The sequence below is a fragment of the Odocoileus virginianus genome, chromosome 1 (genome assembly GCF_023699985.2).
Source record: "Odocoileus virginianus isolate 20LAN1187 ecotype Illinois chromosome 1, Ovbor_1.2, whole genome shotgun sequence".
Taxonomy (NCBI): Eukaryota; Metazoa; Chordata; class Mammalia; order Artiodactyla; family Cervidae; genus Odocoileus; species Odocoileus virginianus.
The window spans coordinates 73,087,496-73,100,431 of NC_069674.1; the positions used below are offsets into that span (position 1 = coordinate 73,087,496).

The 12,936-nt window shown below is 35.5% G+C and overlaps 1 protein-coding gene and 1 pseudogene across 13 annotated transcripts in view; one reads left to right on the forward strand and one right to left on the reverse strand.

Moving 5' to 3' along the window:
* MAGI2 (membrane associated guanylate kinase, WW and PDZ domain containing 2) overlaps positions 1–12,936 on the reverse strand; it is a 1,406,842-nt gene that overhangs the window by 1,168,891 nt on the left and 225,015 nt on the right. The gene's annotated exons all lie outside the window — the stretch shown is intronic.
* On the forward strand, positions 8,024–8,518 carry LOC110143843 (transcription factor BTF3 pseudogene; annotated as a pseudogene).

Consider the following 12,936-nt stretch of genomic DNA (forward strand, 5'->3'; position numbering starts at 1 on the left):
TTAGGCAGGCACAATCATACTGTGGAAGGCTTGAATTAAAGCCTAATCATATGGTTTTTGTTTTTTTCTCTAGAAATAATGATGAGTCATTAAAAGTTTAATGCATGGTGTTTTATAAATATATATTTTACAAAGCTTAATTTTGTAGCTATTTTAGAATGAATCAAAGTATGCAAGACAAGGATAAGACTCCAGGCATAAAATGGCTAAGGTCTGAAATGGGGTATTAGCAGTGGAAATATAAACGACGAATTAAAAAAAAAATCCATTTGGCAGCATGTGATAAATATAAAAACACTAATGGTTCCATATCAAGTGCATTTTCCCCCAGTGTTCAAAATTAGGAACACTGTCTATCTATGCTAAAGCTCTATTAATGAGAATAGGACAATTTTTAAATATAAAATAGCCCATCCACTTTTTAAAAGAGTGTAATATGAAACTGTGAATGAATTGAAGCTATCAAGTACAACATGCAAAAAACATGCAGTTTTGTTTTAAAACAATTTAGTTGAAGACATGCAAACCAAATTAATATCCAAGGAAAAGACATAGTTCTTTTGTAACCTCATACTGAATAGCAAGGTACACAATGGCATAAATTTATTGAACTATTTAGTTATCTAAAAAATATTTTGGTAGCAAGCGTCAACATTACTGAAATCCAGAATTTAACAATTTGAAAACAATAATATATTTAAAAGGTCAGAATGGTTTTCAAATGAAGCAGTATTTTGCTAAAGTATTTATAAACTCTGAAGAAGTAAAAATAGAGAATCACTGAGTCATACACTTGGAAAGGTCAAGGATGATAAATTATATTACAGGAGATTTTATTAAGATATCTAGTTTAACCTTGTCTTTCAATGCAATAATTCACTAAGGGCTTTCCTGGTTGATTCAGTGGTAAAGAATCCACCTGCCAATGCAAGAGACATGGGTTCGATCCCTGGTTCAGGAAGATCCCATATGCTGCAGAGCAACTAGGCCCGCAGACCACAACTATTAAGCCTGCGCTCTAGAGCCCTGGAGCTGCAACTACTGAGCCCACGCACCGCAACTGCTGAAGCCTGTGTGCCTAGAGTTCATGCTCTGCAATGAGAGAAACCACCACACTGAGAAGACTGCACACCACAACTAGAGAGTAGCCCCCGCTCACTGCATCTAGAGAAAAGCCCATGCAGCAATGAAGACCCAGCATAGCCAAAAAATAAAGAAATGAAAAGTATAAAAAATGTGTTATTTTATTTTTTTTTTTTCCATTTATTTTTATTAGTTGGAGGCTAATTACTTCACAACATTTCAGTGGGTTTTGTCATACATTGACATGAATCAGCCATGGAGTTACATGTATAAAAAATGTTTTATTTTAAATCATTCTTGACAGATGGTCATAGAGATCCTGCATAATGAAAACCAGTCTCTTACACTGGACAGTTCTAATAATTAGGTCCATTTAGTTTTCTCCCCAAACTGTCTCCCTCAATATCTGTATAATAGTCCATTCTGGTGCTGGGAAAATGTAAAACAAGATTATTCTTCCTAATACATGATAGACCTTCCATATTCTAAATTTATCTTTACTAAGGATTTTGTTAGAGAAAACATTTATGTCCAATCTTTATTATAAAGGAAAATATTTTACTATAATTCTTTCCATGAGAAAGCACAACCAAAAATGAGGGAGAATGTATGTCTACACTTTATATGCTTCATGGATATTATTGAATTTTCCATCAAAACAGATGATAGATCCTGGCTTTCATTTTTTGAATGGATTTTTAAAGTACTGTTATAAGTTCATTATCAATCTTAGAAATTTATTTGAATGCTTTATTTTTTCTTTGATATTTTTAGTTACTCAAGTTTAATTTCCAACTTTCCAATCAGTTAATATTTCATTGATTATATATACACAATTATATACACTGTGTAACTCTAGGGAGGAAATATTTAGTGACCACCAGCAATACTCTAAGGACAGTTTATATGTTGTTTCATTAATTCTCTTAAAATTCTAATGAGGTAGATATTATGATCTAAATTTTACAGACAAGGAATTTGAGTCTGCAGAGGTTAAACAATTTATCATAGATTATCACAGTAATATGATTATCATAGTAATAAGTGGTAGCTCTGATAGGCACAGAATCCCTGTTCTTTCTGTCATAGCAGATGCATATGATAATGGCACCTACCTCATAGGGTTATTAGGAGAACTAAACAAGTTGTTGGTCCCTCGTGCTAGTGCTTGGCCATCTTAAGAAAGCACCTGCTTAGCTCTGCATAGGTCTTCTTCCTAGTGAAATCTAGTTAGCACAGACCATGATCCTAAGGAGTGGGCCATCTAATTCTTTAGAAAGTGTTATCAGTAAACATGTTTGTTTTTTTTTTTTTCCCCACCTGCACAGTATCCTGGGATTGTAACTGGAAGTCTTGGGTATGCTCTGCCAGGAATAGTTCCTATGGTAGCATCCTGGACTAAGAATCCTAAAATGTCCAGCCTTATCTCTACCCCAAAGCCTCCTTCCATCAGTTCAAACTTTGCCCTGACACCTCAGCCAAAACAGAAATATGAGCACATGGAAATATGAGCACACAACGTCACTGCTTAAAATCTCCCCATCTGATTTGGAACACAATCTGAGTTTCTTAGTGTGGAACAAAAAGTACTAATCTGGTCTTCGCTCACTCTTTCTGTTTCTTCATTTCTCTCACCTTGCTGCTGCTGCTGCTAAGTTGCTTCAGTCGTCTCTGACTGCGTGACCCCATAGATGACAGCCCACCAGGCTCCCCTGTCCCTGGGATTCTCCAGGCAAGAACACTGGAGTGGGTTGCCATTTCCTTCTCCAATGCATGAAAGTGAAAAGTGAAAGTGAAGTCGCTCAGTCGTGTCTGACTCTTAGCGACCCCATGGACTGCAGCCCACCAGGCTCCTCTGTCCATGGGATTTTCCAGGCAAGAGAACTGGAGTGGGTTGCCATTGCCTTCTCTGTCTCACCTTGCTACTGTAACAGCAAATTGTGAGTAGCTCATGTGGTTTCACACTTCTGTCAGCTACATCAAAATATTTCATGTAGGACCTATCAATCGCACTCCAAGATATTTATCTAATAGAAATGATTTCTAGAGAAATTAAGACAACATAGATCCACACAAAAACATGTATAGAAATGTTTAAAGTGCTTTATCCATAATCCCCAAGACTAGAAACAACCAAAATAGGTTTTAACTGGAGAATGAATCAATAAGCAGAGTAAATCCATGCCATGGAATATGTAGCAACAAAAGGGAATGAGCTACAGATGAATGCAACCACATGAATGACTCTCAAGTGTGTTATGCAGAATGAAAGAAGACAGATCTAAAAGACTACATACTATATTGCCTTATTTATATGGTATTCTAGAAAAGGCAAAATTATAGGGATAAAACCAGGTCAGTGGTCACTAAAGACTGACGTAGGGGTAAGGAATTGGCTATAAAGGGGCAAAAGGGAAATTTATGAGTTACCAAAAGTTCTAGATTTTAACTGTGGTGATAGTTACATAACTATCATTCACAGAACTGAATGTCTGAAAGGAATGTTCTGTAACTTGTATCTTAATAGACCTAACACTTAAAAATCACATATCTTTCAATTTTGTCCAATTCATTTGCTTTTTGAATAATCTTTTTCATTTTTGGACAACTCTTGCCCATCCTTTAAATCTGAGCTTTAAGTACACATTCCCTTGAAGAAATTATCCCTGAACTCCCACACTAGGCAATCTGGGTTTTTCTATACCCTGTGCATGTATCTGTCTCTTTAGATGTATAATAATACAATACCAGTGTCTAATACTGCAATGTCAGCTGCTTAATGGGAAAAAAAACCCCAAAAACAAAGTCTTATTCATCTTTACATCCCCAGGGACTCAATGCAATATAAGAACTCAAAAAATGTTTTTTACTCTAACTAAAATTACGTTTGAAACTTTGCTGCTTCTAAAATAATTGTGGAAATTATAGAATGTACTTGATTTAACTCGTCTATCTGACTCTTGCATAAAGTTTGCTTGCATACTATAAATAGCATAATAAACTTATTACTACACTTTTTTTTCTTATAATACAATCCTTTAAAACATTTACACAGATATAATTATAGGGCTGTTCTAGTCTGGTTTATTTTGCAAATCTTTGCTGGCAAAATATCTGTTAGATGTATGCTAAATACAGTAGAATAAAACATCTCTGAAGTTGTAAAATATATTATTTACAGCAGCTAGTGTTTTATTAGTTCTTTTACTTTTATTATATTTTGAGCAACTTTTTAATCTCAATTTATGCAAATGTGTGCATATAAAATGATAATGCTCTCTGGACCAAGGTAACTGATAACTCTCATTGGTCAAAGGCACATTTAGAGGATGAGGATAATCCATGCAAATTAAACTGCTCAACTGAGCCTGTTTTGTAACATTCCAAATTGCTTACTCTATCTTCTTTCCTGAGACACAAAACAAATTTTATGGCCTGATTGTGATGCAGTGCTGTTGGGAAAATAGTTATTATGAGATAATTATATCCCAACAGAATTTGAGGCACTTGGCTGCTCTTGGTATAGAATGTCACCTGAGGGGTGAGATTTCCATAACCACTTTTATTCTATCAGATCTGTTATTCTGATTCACAACCTGTTCTGTTTTCAGGCATTAAGTTTATGAAATGATGTCTATCACTCAAAAGAAAAATTAACAGAAAAGTGGAAATTCAAGTTGAACAAAGATTATTAATTTAATGCCTAAAATTTATATTAATTCTCAGGTAAAAAAAATGAAAGAATACATTTCTGTCAATAGGCAGAGTTTATAGAGTGAGAAGAAGAGACAGATCCTGCAATGATTATACCATCATGAGAGTCACAATCTCAAATTACACACCATCAGTCCCTTCATTATAGAGTGGTAGATAGGGACCAGAGCTATTGCAGCACTGAAAGGAAATATTTAGGCACTCTAATGCCCATTGCATGTAAATGATGTAAGTTACATATTTGATTTCCCCAAATGTATAATTTCACCTAATAATAATGATCACTGAAAATTATAAAACCCATAACAAAGAGTATGAAAAATGATTCATCATGAAAACTACCAAGAGATATAAAGCTTTGGAATAAAAATGAACTTTAAAATAAAATAAAAATAAACATCGAAAGAAAATAGGTTGAGCCCTTTTGTTCACTGGGTTTAGATCCTGTCCTTTTTTCTCCCTCCCTCACTTCCTTCCTTTCTTCCTATTTCAGTGATCGAGAATCAATGATGAAGTCATAGACAATCTCCTTTATCTCAAATACACTCCCAGCTAATAGTATTATATAGAGAAAATCCATTTTAGTTTTAAAACAGATAGACTAACACATACTTTTCTAAAAATGTATCCAAGTCTTACATGAAAACACTGCTTTGGAACCTCATTACAAATAAATCAAATAATTAGTAAATATTTAATTTATAAGTGACCAGTAGTTAATTCTCTTATAACGGCTATTTTATTTTTAAGTCTCAAACAGTATTAGGAATGTCCTTTCATCTCTGAAACGGCTATGAGGAAATGAAATTCTACTAAAGAAAGTAAAAATTTTGAAAAACATTTATTTTTGCACTTAAAAGGGTCAATATATAATCAGTTGGTTAAGTATCCAATTTCAGAGTTCAAATGCAAGCTGGTACTAAAAATAGTTAGCAATAAATAGTATGAGTGTTCTTTCATGCAACTGTAAATTGCTGTCTACTATCAATAAGCTGTTATGGACAAAACCTCCAAAAAGTGGAATGGGTCATAAACAAAAAATAAATGCATACAAAGTGGTTGGTTCTGCATGACTCATTTGAGGATGAAGAATGATACCCCTCCCCCATAATGTGATTTCTTTTCACCATGTATTGTGTTGTCCTACTCTCAATATATTTCATGGCAGCAACATTTAATGGTGCAATGAAAATGCAAACACTTAATTCTTTCTGCCAAGTACTCATGGCATAAATCACATCACACTTAAAGCCAAGCTTGGCAAGCCATTTTCTATGTAGCTAGCAATATTTAATTTTTGTTATTATATACTCTTTATTGTCCTTATTTTTAGCTCATTCTTTAGCACATGATATTTTACTCCAGTGATGAAAATATGAATACAATGTGATGTAACTTCTTTCTTTGATGTATATGCCTGTTTTTATTTCTGGTGAGAACAAACATATAATTGCAAGCTACATTTGACATACAGCTCTTAACTACTAGCTTACAGATTACAAGTAAATTAGAAAAGAGATTTGAATCTCTTTTTATTTCTGATAGAAAATTAAAAAATCAAATCCAAATTATTTAGCAGTGCTTTTTTAAAAAAAATCAAAACTCTGTAACTAGATAATAATTTTCTTCTTGACTTCTCTCCCCTTATTCTTCCTATCACCTTTCCCAGTCTAATATTCTAGACCTTGTCACAAAATGCTGTTTCACTCCCTGTGATACAATTATATCACGTGTGTGTTAAGTCGCTTCAGTTGTGTCTGATTCTGTGTAGCCTATCTGTGGCAAGGATACTCCAGGCAAGAATACTGGAGTGGGTTGCCATGCCCTCCTCCAGGGGATCTTCCCCATCCAGGGATCAAACCCATTGTTTGATCATTGGCAGGAGGGTTCCTTCATTGGCAGGAGGGTTCTTTGCCACTAACGCCACCTGGAAAGCTCTAATAACTATATCATATGTTAGGGAATCAGGACCACTGAAGTAAACAAAAATTTGTGCTTAATGTGGCCAAGGTAAATCTGTACCAGTTACAGCCTCTTCATAGAAATGTTAGGAAATACATTGCAGGGATTATCTTATTTTAGGAAAAATAAGGAAAAGAGAATCACCGTCAAGGATGTTTATCTAGTATAAGTAACATTTTAAGAACAAACAATTTACTCTGCATTCATCAATAATTGTCAATGTGCAAAAGAATGTTTCATGTGCTATGCTGAGAGAGATAAGAGCTAATAATAAACATTCCCTTGCCCATCTTGTATGAGAATGGCAAATATGATGCAAGTGCCTACTTCCAACAATGAAACAGATTACATGCAGCAAGAAAAGAGTAGTACAGAATTACAAGCTATCTTGCTATGATATTTGTAGTTGTGTTTATACAGGTAAAGCCTGCTGAATTGATTTTACTTTCTTTCAGGACAAAAGTTTCTTGGGGACCCAATAGTGGTTACATCAAGGTCTGAGAAGATTCATTCCTACTTCCTTTGCATCATTCTAGATCTAAGCAGAAAGAAAGAATCCCAGATTGTCACTGGACCTTAAATCAGACTGACATTTGTAAGAGGTTGAGGGACAACAGATGGGTGCCATTGTTTCCTTCTGTGTCCACATCACACTAGAAAATAAACTTCTGTTTAAAAGTCTTGGCAATTAATGCTGTTTATTTTCCATGTGGCTTAAAAAACTAGACGAGCTCTTTCTATTAATATTTCTTGTGAGCACTGTTATAGATCTGAGACAAGGCTTTTCAGGGAGTATACGACTACGATTTTTTTGAGCCAAACATAAAACTTGCATCCTAGATTAGTATTAAACAAAGGAAAAGTAAAAATCAGAAAAATCATTTACTGTTTGTGTGGCTTATCCATACTTTTCTTCAAAAATACCTCTATCATCTGTTTCTGGCATGGTATCTCACTATCTTCAAAATCAAGGAATTTGCCTTACTCCTCTCCCCTTGGCTATCTATAAAAGACCATATATGCTCCTAAGAAAATAAATGAATAAAATAGAGTGATTAACAGTGAAAAATAAAGAGTATACCATTTTGATTCACTACCTTTCCCCTAACCTCCAAGGGGTGGGCACAGAAAAGGAAAAAACTGAGTAAAAAACACTTTTAGATTTTGAGTCCCCACGTGTGTGTGCCTCATCTCAGCTGGTCTGCCTGAGACCACCTGAGTGCCAATCCTAGTCCCCGTGCGGCCCCATTTCTGCTCCAACAAGATGAAAGAAGCTCTCATGAACCAGGGGAAACTTGCCAAATTGCAGGCATGACTGTTCATTGTTGGGAAAGGAACTTCTCACAGAAAGAAGGTGGTTCTTACAAATGCCACAGAAAATAACAAAAAGCTTCAGTTCTCTTTAAAGAAGTTAGGGGTAAACAACACCTCATTTGAAGAAATGACTATGTTCACCAATCAAGAACAGTGAGCCACACTAACAATCTGAAAGTTCAGGCATCTCTGGCAGCAAACACTTTCACCATTATAGGCCATCCTGAGACAAAGCAGGTGGCAGAAATGCTACCCAGGATCTTAAATAAACTTATCGCAGACAGTCTGACCAAGAGACTGACTTAGACTTAAGGAGACTGAGTGAAGCTCTCCCCAAAAAATCTGTGGATGGAAAAGTACCACTTGCTATGGAGAAGATGATGATGATGAAGTTCTAGATCTTGACAAGAATTTTGACAAGGCTTTCAAGAATGAAGCAAACTGAATTGAGTCAACTTCTGAAGAAGATAAATCTTGAAGAAGTTATGAGGAGTTGCTATTTTATATTATCACTGCTTTTTAAAATTTTGTTTATGGATCTAATAAAATCTAGATCTTTAATATTTTTAAGCCCAAGCCCCTGGACACTGCAGATTTCTTCAGTTTTTGCTTATATACAATTCATTCTTTGCAGCCAATTAAGCTAAAGAAGTCTGGGGCAAAGGTCTGAAACAAAGATTCATAAATTCTTTGCCTAGTTAAAAAAATATTTTTTTAGATTGGCATCAGTGCTGATCCAGAAGAAAACTGGGACCCTTTCTCATACTAGTTACTTTTCCAAAACTTAAAATAATAAGCATAGAAGAAAACAATAATTTAAAAGTTATTTCTATCATTGTGAATTTCTGTTATCAAGATGGTCATTCATATGAATCAGTGTTTAATATAATTGACCAAGTATCAGATTCTGGGCTCCAGATGCAGAGAGAGGTAACTGAACTCTTAAATATGCCTGTCTGCAGTTCTTGACGTGACTTTTCCCATAATTTCTTTGGTTTAAGAAATTTTATTTGAAAGTTATTCTGAGTCATCGTTCTAGTCCCTAAAACACTTAAAGCTGGTACTTTGTCCATTTTGTTCATTACTGTATTTACAGCTTCTCAGTACAAGGCACATAACTGATATTCATTAAACAGTTTTTTAAAAGGAGGATGATGGACATGTTGTAAATCAACCAAGTAAAAGAATGCTTTACTAGTGAATTGAACCTGAACCACTGGAGATATAGGACCTGTATAATTTTTTATCTTAGAAGGAAAGATTACTCATTTGTTCTCATTTGCCATCAGGATCCCTCCCCTTTGCTACTCTCCCATTAACATGAGCTCATACTTTAAGGCCTAGATAAAATAATTTCTTTCTTTAAGTCATTGTAATTCCTTCAGTTAAAAAAGTGCTACTCTGTATTCTGCTCACCATACTAAAATAGTATTAATAATACCTAACATTTACATAGACTTCATCATGTCAGGCGCTATTCTAATGCCTTTAGCCTCACAACAATCCTCTGAGGTAGGTACTAATTAGTGACAGAGCTGGGATTTGAATGTAGGAAGTCTGACTCTTTAGTCTCTTAACCACTACAGTGTCATGACAGCATTATACCCTCTTTATAATTTAGTAATTCATCCTACACTGCCCTATGGCACTTGTTAGACTCCTGTAATATTATTTAACCCTTCATAGTGATTATAACTCCTGTAACATTAATAAAGTTAGCATATCAGATTATAATCTTCTAGAAGGAGAATATTACTAATCCCTTATGTAGCCCTCACAGTAGCTACCAAGTCACATAGATTACATTAATCTATATTAACCAAATTAATTAATCACATTACATAACATCTGTTAAAACACAGATGGCCAGGACCCATCCTTCAAATTTCTAATCCTGTAATTCTGAGATGGAATCTTAATTTTGTATTTCTAATAAGTTCTTAAACAATGACAACATTGCTAGTTTAAGAATTATTCTTTGAGAACTAAAGCTCTAGAATATTTTCAAATAGTAAATTTTTCTGAATATTTAGATGGCTATACAGCAGAACTTTACACAACAATGTAAATCAATTATGTTTCCACAAAAGAATTCTTTAGGTAAAACAAAATATGATGTACACTTAAAATACAGAAATATACACAGCCCAAATTATAGAGATATAGGAATCTGTATGGTCTAGGGAGTCAATTTCATGGGTATGATAATTTAAAAGTGGGGTTCTAATTAACTAAAGATAATTGCTAAACTTATAAACAAATTTGAATAAAATGCCTCATCTTCATGTATGCCACAAAACAGATCACACTAATTTGATTTATTCAGAAGAGTATTTTTGACATAAATGTCCCCTTTGGGTTACAATATCAAGGCACAGATGCAATGCACAGTTGATTTAAAGTATGAATTGCATTGTAAATATAGAAAACAATATCACATGTTTTTCTCTAACAGAAAAAGGAAGTCTAGTCACATTAATATCTTCATAATAATTAAACAACACATACAACTTAGCAGACTGACAGATAAAGAAGCAGCCTGTGTCAGGCTGATTACCAAATCTCCATACACAGTCCCCTCTAGATATCACTTATTATTTCTATTGTAAATTATTTATAAAGATCACTTCTATGATTTAAGTGGTCACATCAAAGGCACCATTTACAAGCCACAAGTTAAAATAAGGTATTAATAATAAATTAAAAGCACCACATCAACATCTCATGTATCAAAACTGCAAGCAATTGATCACAAATGGCTGAAAAACTCATTATTACTTTATGTCAAGAAGGTGTTTTTGCCAGAGAACTGTCTGCCCCTCCCATACTCTACCCAATCAACAGGCTTTAATTTAATCAATGGCAGATGTCCAAACCTGGGTCACTTAAGCCTTGCTTCCCCGTGAATGAGAGTAGAATGAAGCAGCTGAGACTGGGCCAATGCATCTCTTCTGTTTCAGGATGTGCTTCATGTGCCTGTGCTTCAGTGGTTTATCTTGGCTGTCCCTTCCTTAACGTCTTTTGGTCATGGACTGCTTGCCTGATGCTCTGACACTGCTACTCTACTCCTTCAAGTCCTCCTGATTTGCAGGATTTGCATCACCCTCTTGTACTCATACCCTCTTCATCTTTGTCTGTTTGCTTGCTTCTCAGTCCACTGCTGTCCTGATGCTGGCCTTTCCTATGGTACCTGCTCTCTAGTGTCCAGAGGTCTTCTGCTACCTCTCCCTGGCACATCACACCACGTGTATACTTTAAGTGCTAAGTACATATAGAGTAATTTCATGCCATTTATTTAAAACATTCAAAGACCTCTAGGAGGTAAATGAGCATAAAGTCTGGCAAAATATTGGACAAAATGACTACCATGCATAAATTTTACTCTAAACTTTCCCTGCTATAGTTTAATGGTTTCTATTGTTTATAGGTCCATTTTTTTTATGCTGCTAAGACATGAGGCAACAGAAAGAATGAACCACTTTTACTATCATGCTGTATGATAGTTCTCCTACTATTCATTGTTACAATTTTTGTTTTCCATATGTCCACATTTCTGGCCATACATATACATTATCTCTTTTATCCTCACAATGACCAATATGCTACAATAATCCTACTTTGCGTAAACTAAACATTAGAGGAATTAGATCCAAGATCACTCAGGTAGAAAGTGGTAAACCTGTATTCAAAGCTCTGAATGTCTGAATCCATAGTCCATGTTCTTAACCAATGTGTCTTTTACTGTCTCTCACTTTGCAGTTGTCTTCAAAATAGGATGTTATAATCTTATAAGCTTTCATTTTATTTATTTTCAATATTTTAAAAGGAGAAAAGTAAGTGATCAATGAAAAAAATTGTTTAAACAGATGATCTTACCTTTATGAACAAAAAATTAAAGTAACCATATACTTCTCGGTGCTATAGAACTTGGGATATTCTTTGGGACCAGCCTTTTTTCCTCCTTTTTTCCTCACCTCTTCCTTGATCTAAATTTGTTAAATTATGATTTTGACCCCTTCCAACTTATGATTTCAAGGAAGATTAGGAACAGCTGGTCAGCAACCCTGTTGCTGCTGCTGCTGTTAAGTCACTTCATTCATGTCTGACTCTGTGTGACCCCACAGATGGCAGTCTACCAGGTGCCCCCGTCCCTGGGATTCTCCAGGCAAGAACACTGGAGTGGGTCGCCATTTCCTTCTCCAATGCATGAAAGTGAAAAGTGAAAGTGAAGTCAGTCAGTCGTGTCCGACTCTTTGCGACCCCATGGGCTGCAGCCCACTAGGCTCCTCCGTCCGTGGGATTTTCCAGGCGAGAGCACTGGAGTGGGGTGCCATCGCCTTCTCCAGCAGCCCTGTTGACTAGCCTCCAATATACTGGAAGAGCATTATTAACTTGTCCCTGCGCTTTCTCTTCTACAATTACATTTTCCATGACTTTTCCCCCACAGATCTCCTTTTCCTATTTTTATTCATGTTTGCTATCTTCAGAACTCTGGTTGAATTCTCTATATTTATTTTCATGTATGTACTCACATCTTTCATCTAGTGGGAAGATAGAAGCTTGGTGTATCTCAGCCCCATTTGTTACTTTTTAATGTCTTCTTCTAACAAATAAACTATGGGACTTCCCTGGTGGTCCAGAGGTGAGGAATCTGCCTGCCAACACAGGGGACACAGGTTTGATCCCTGGTCCAGAAAGATTCCACATGCCGTGGGCATGCACCACAACTATTGAGCCTGTGCTCTGAAACTGTGAGCCACAACTACTGAAGACTGCATGCCCCAGACCCCATGCTATGCAATAAGAGAGTCCACGGCAATGAAAAGACGGTGCACTACAACTAGAGAAAGTCTGCATGTATCA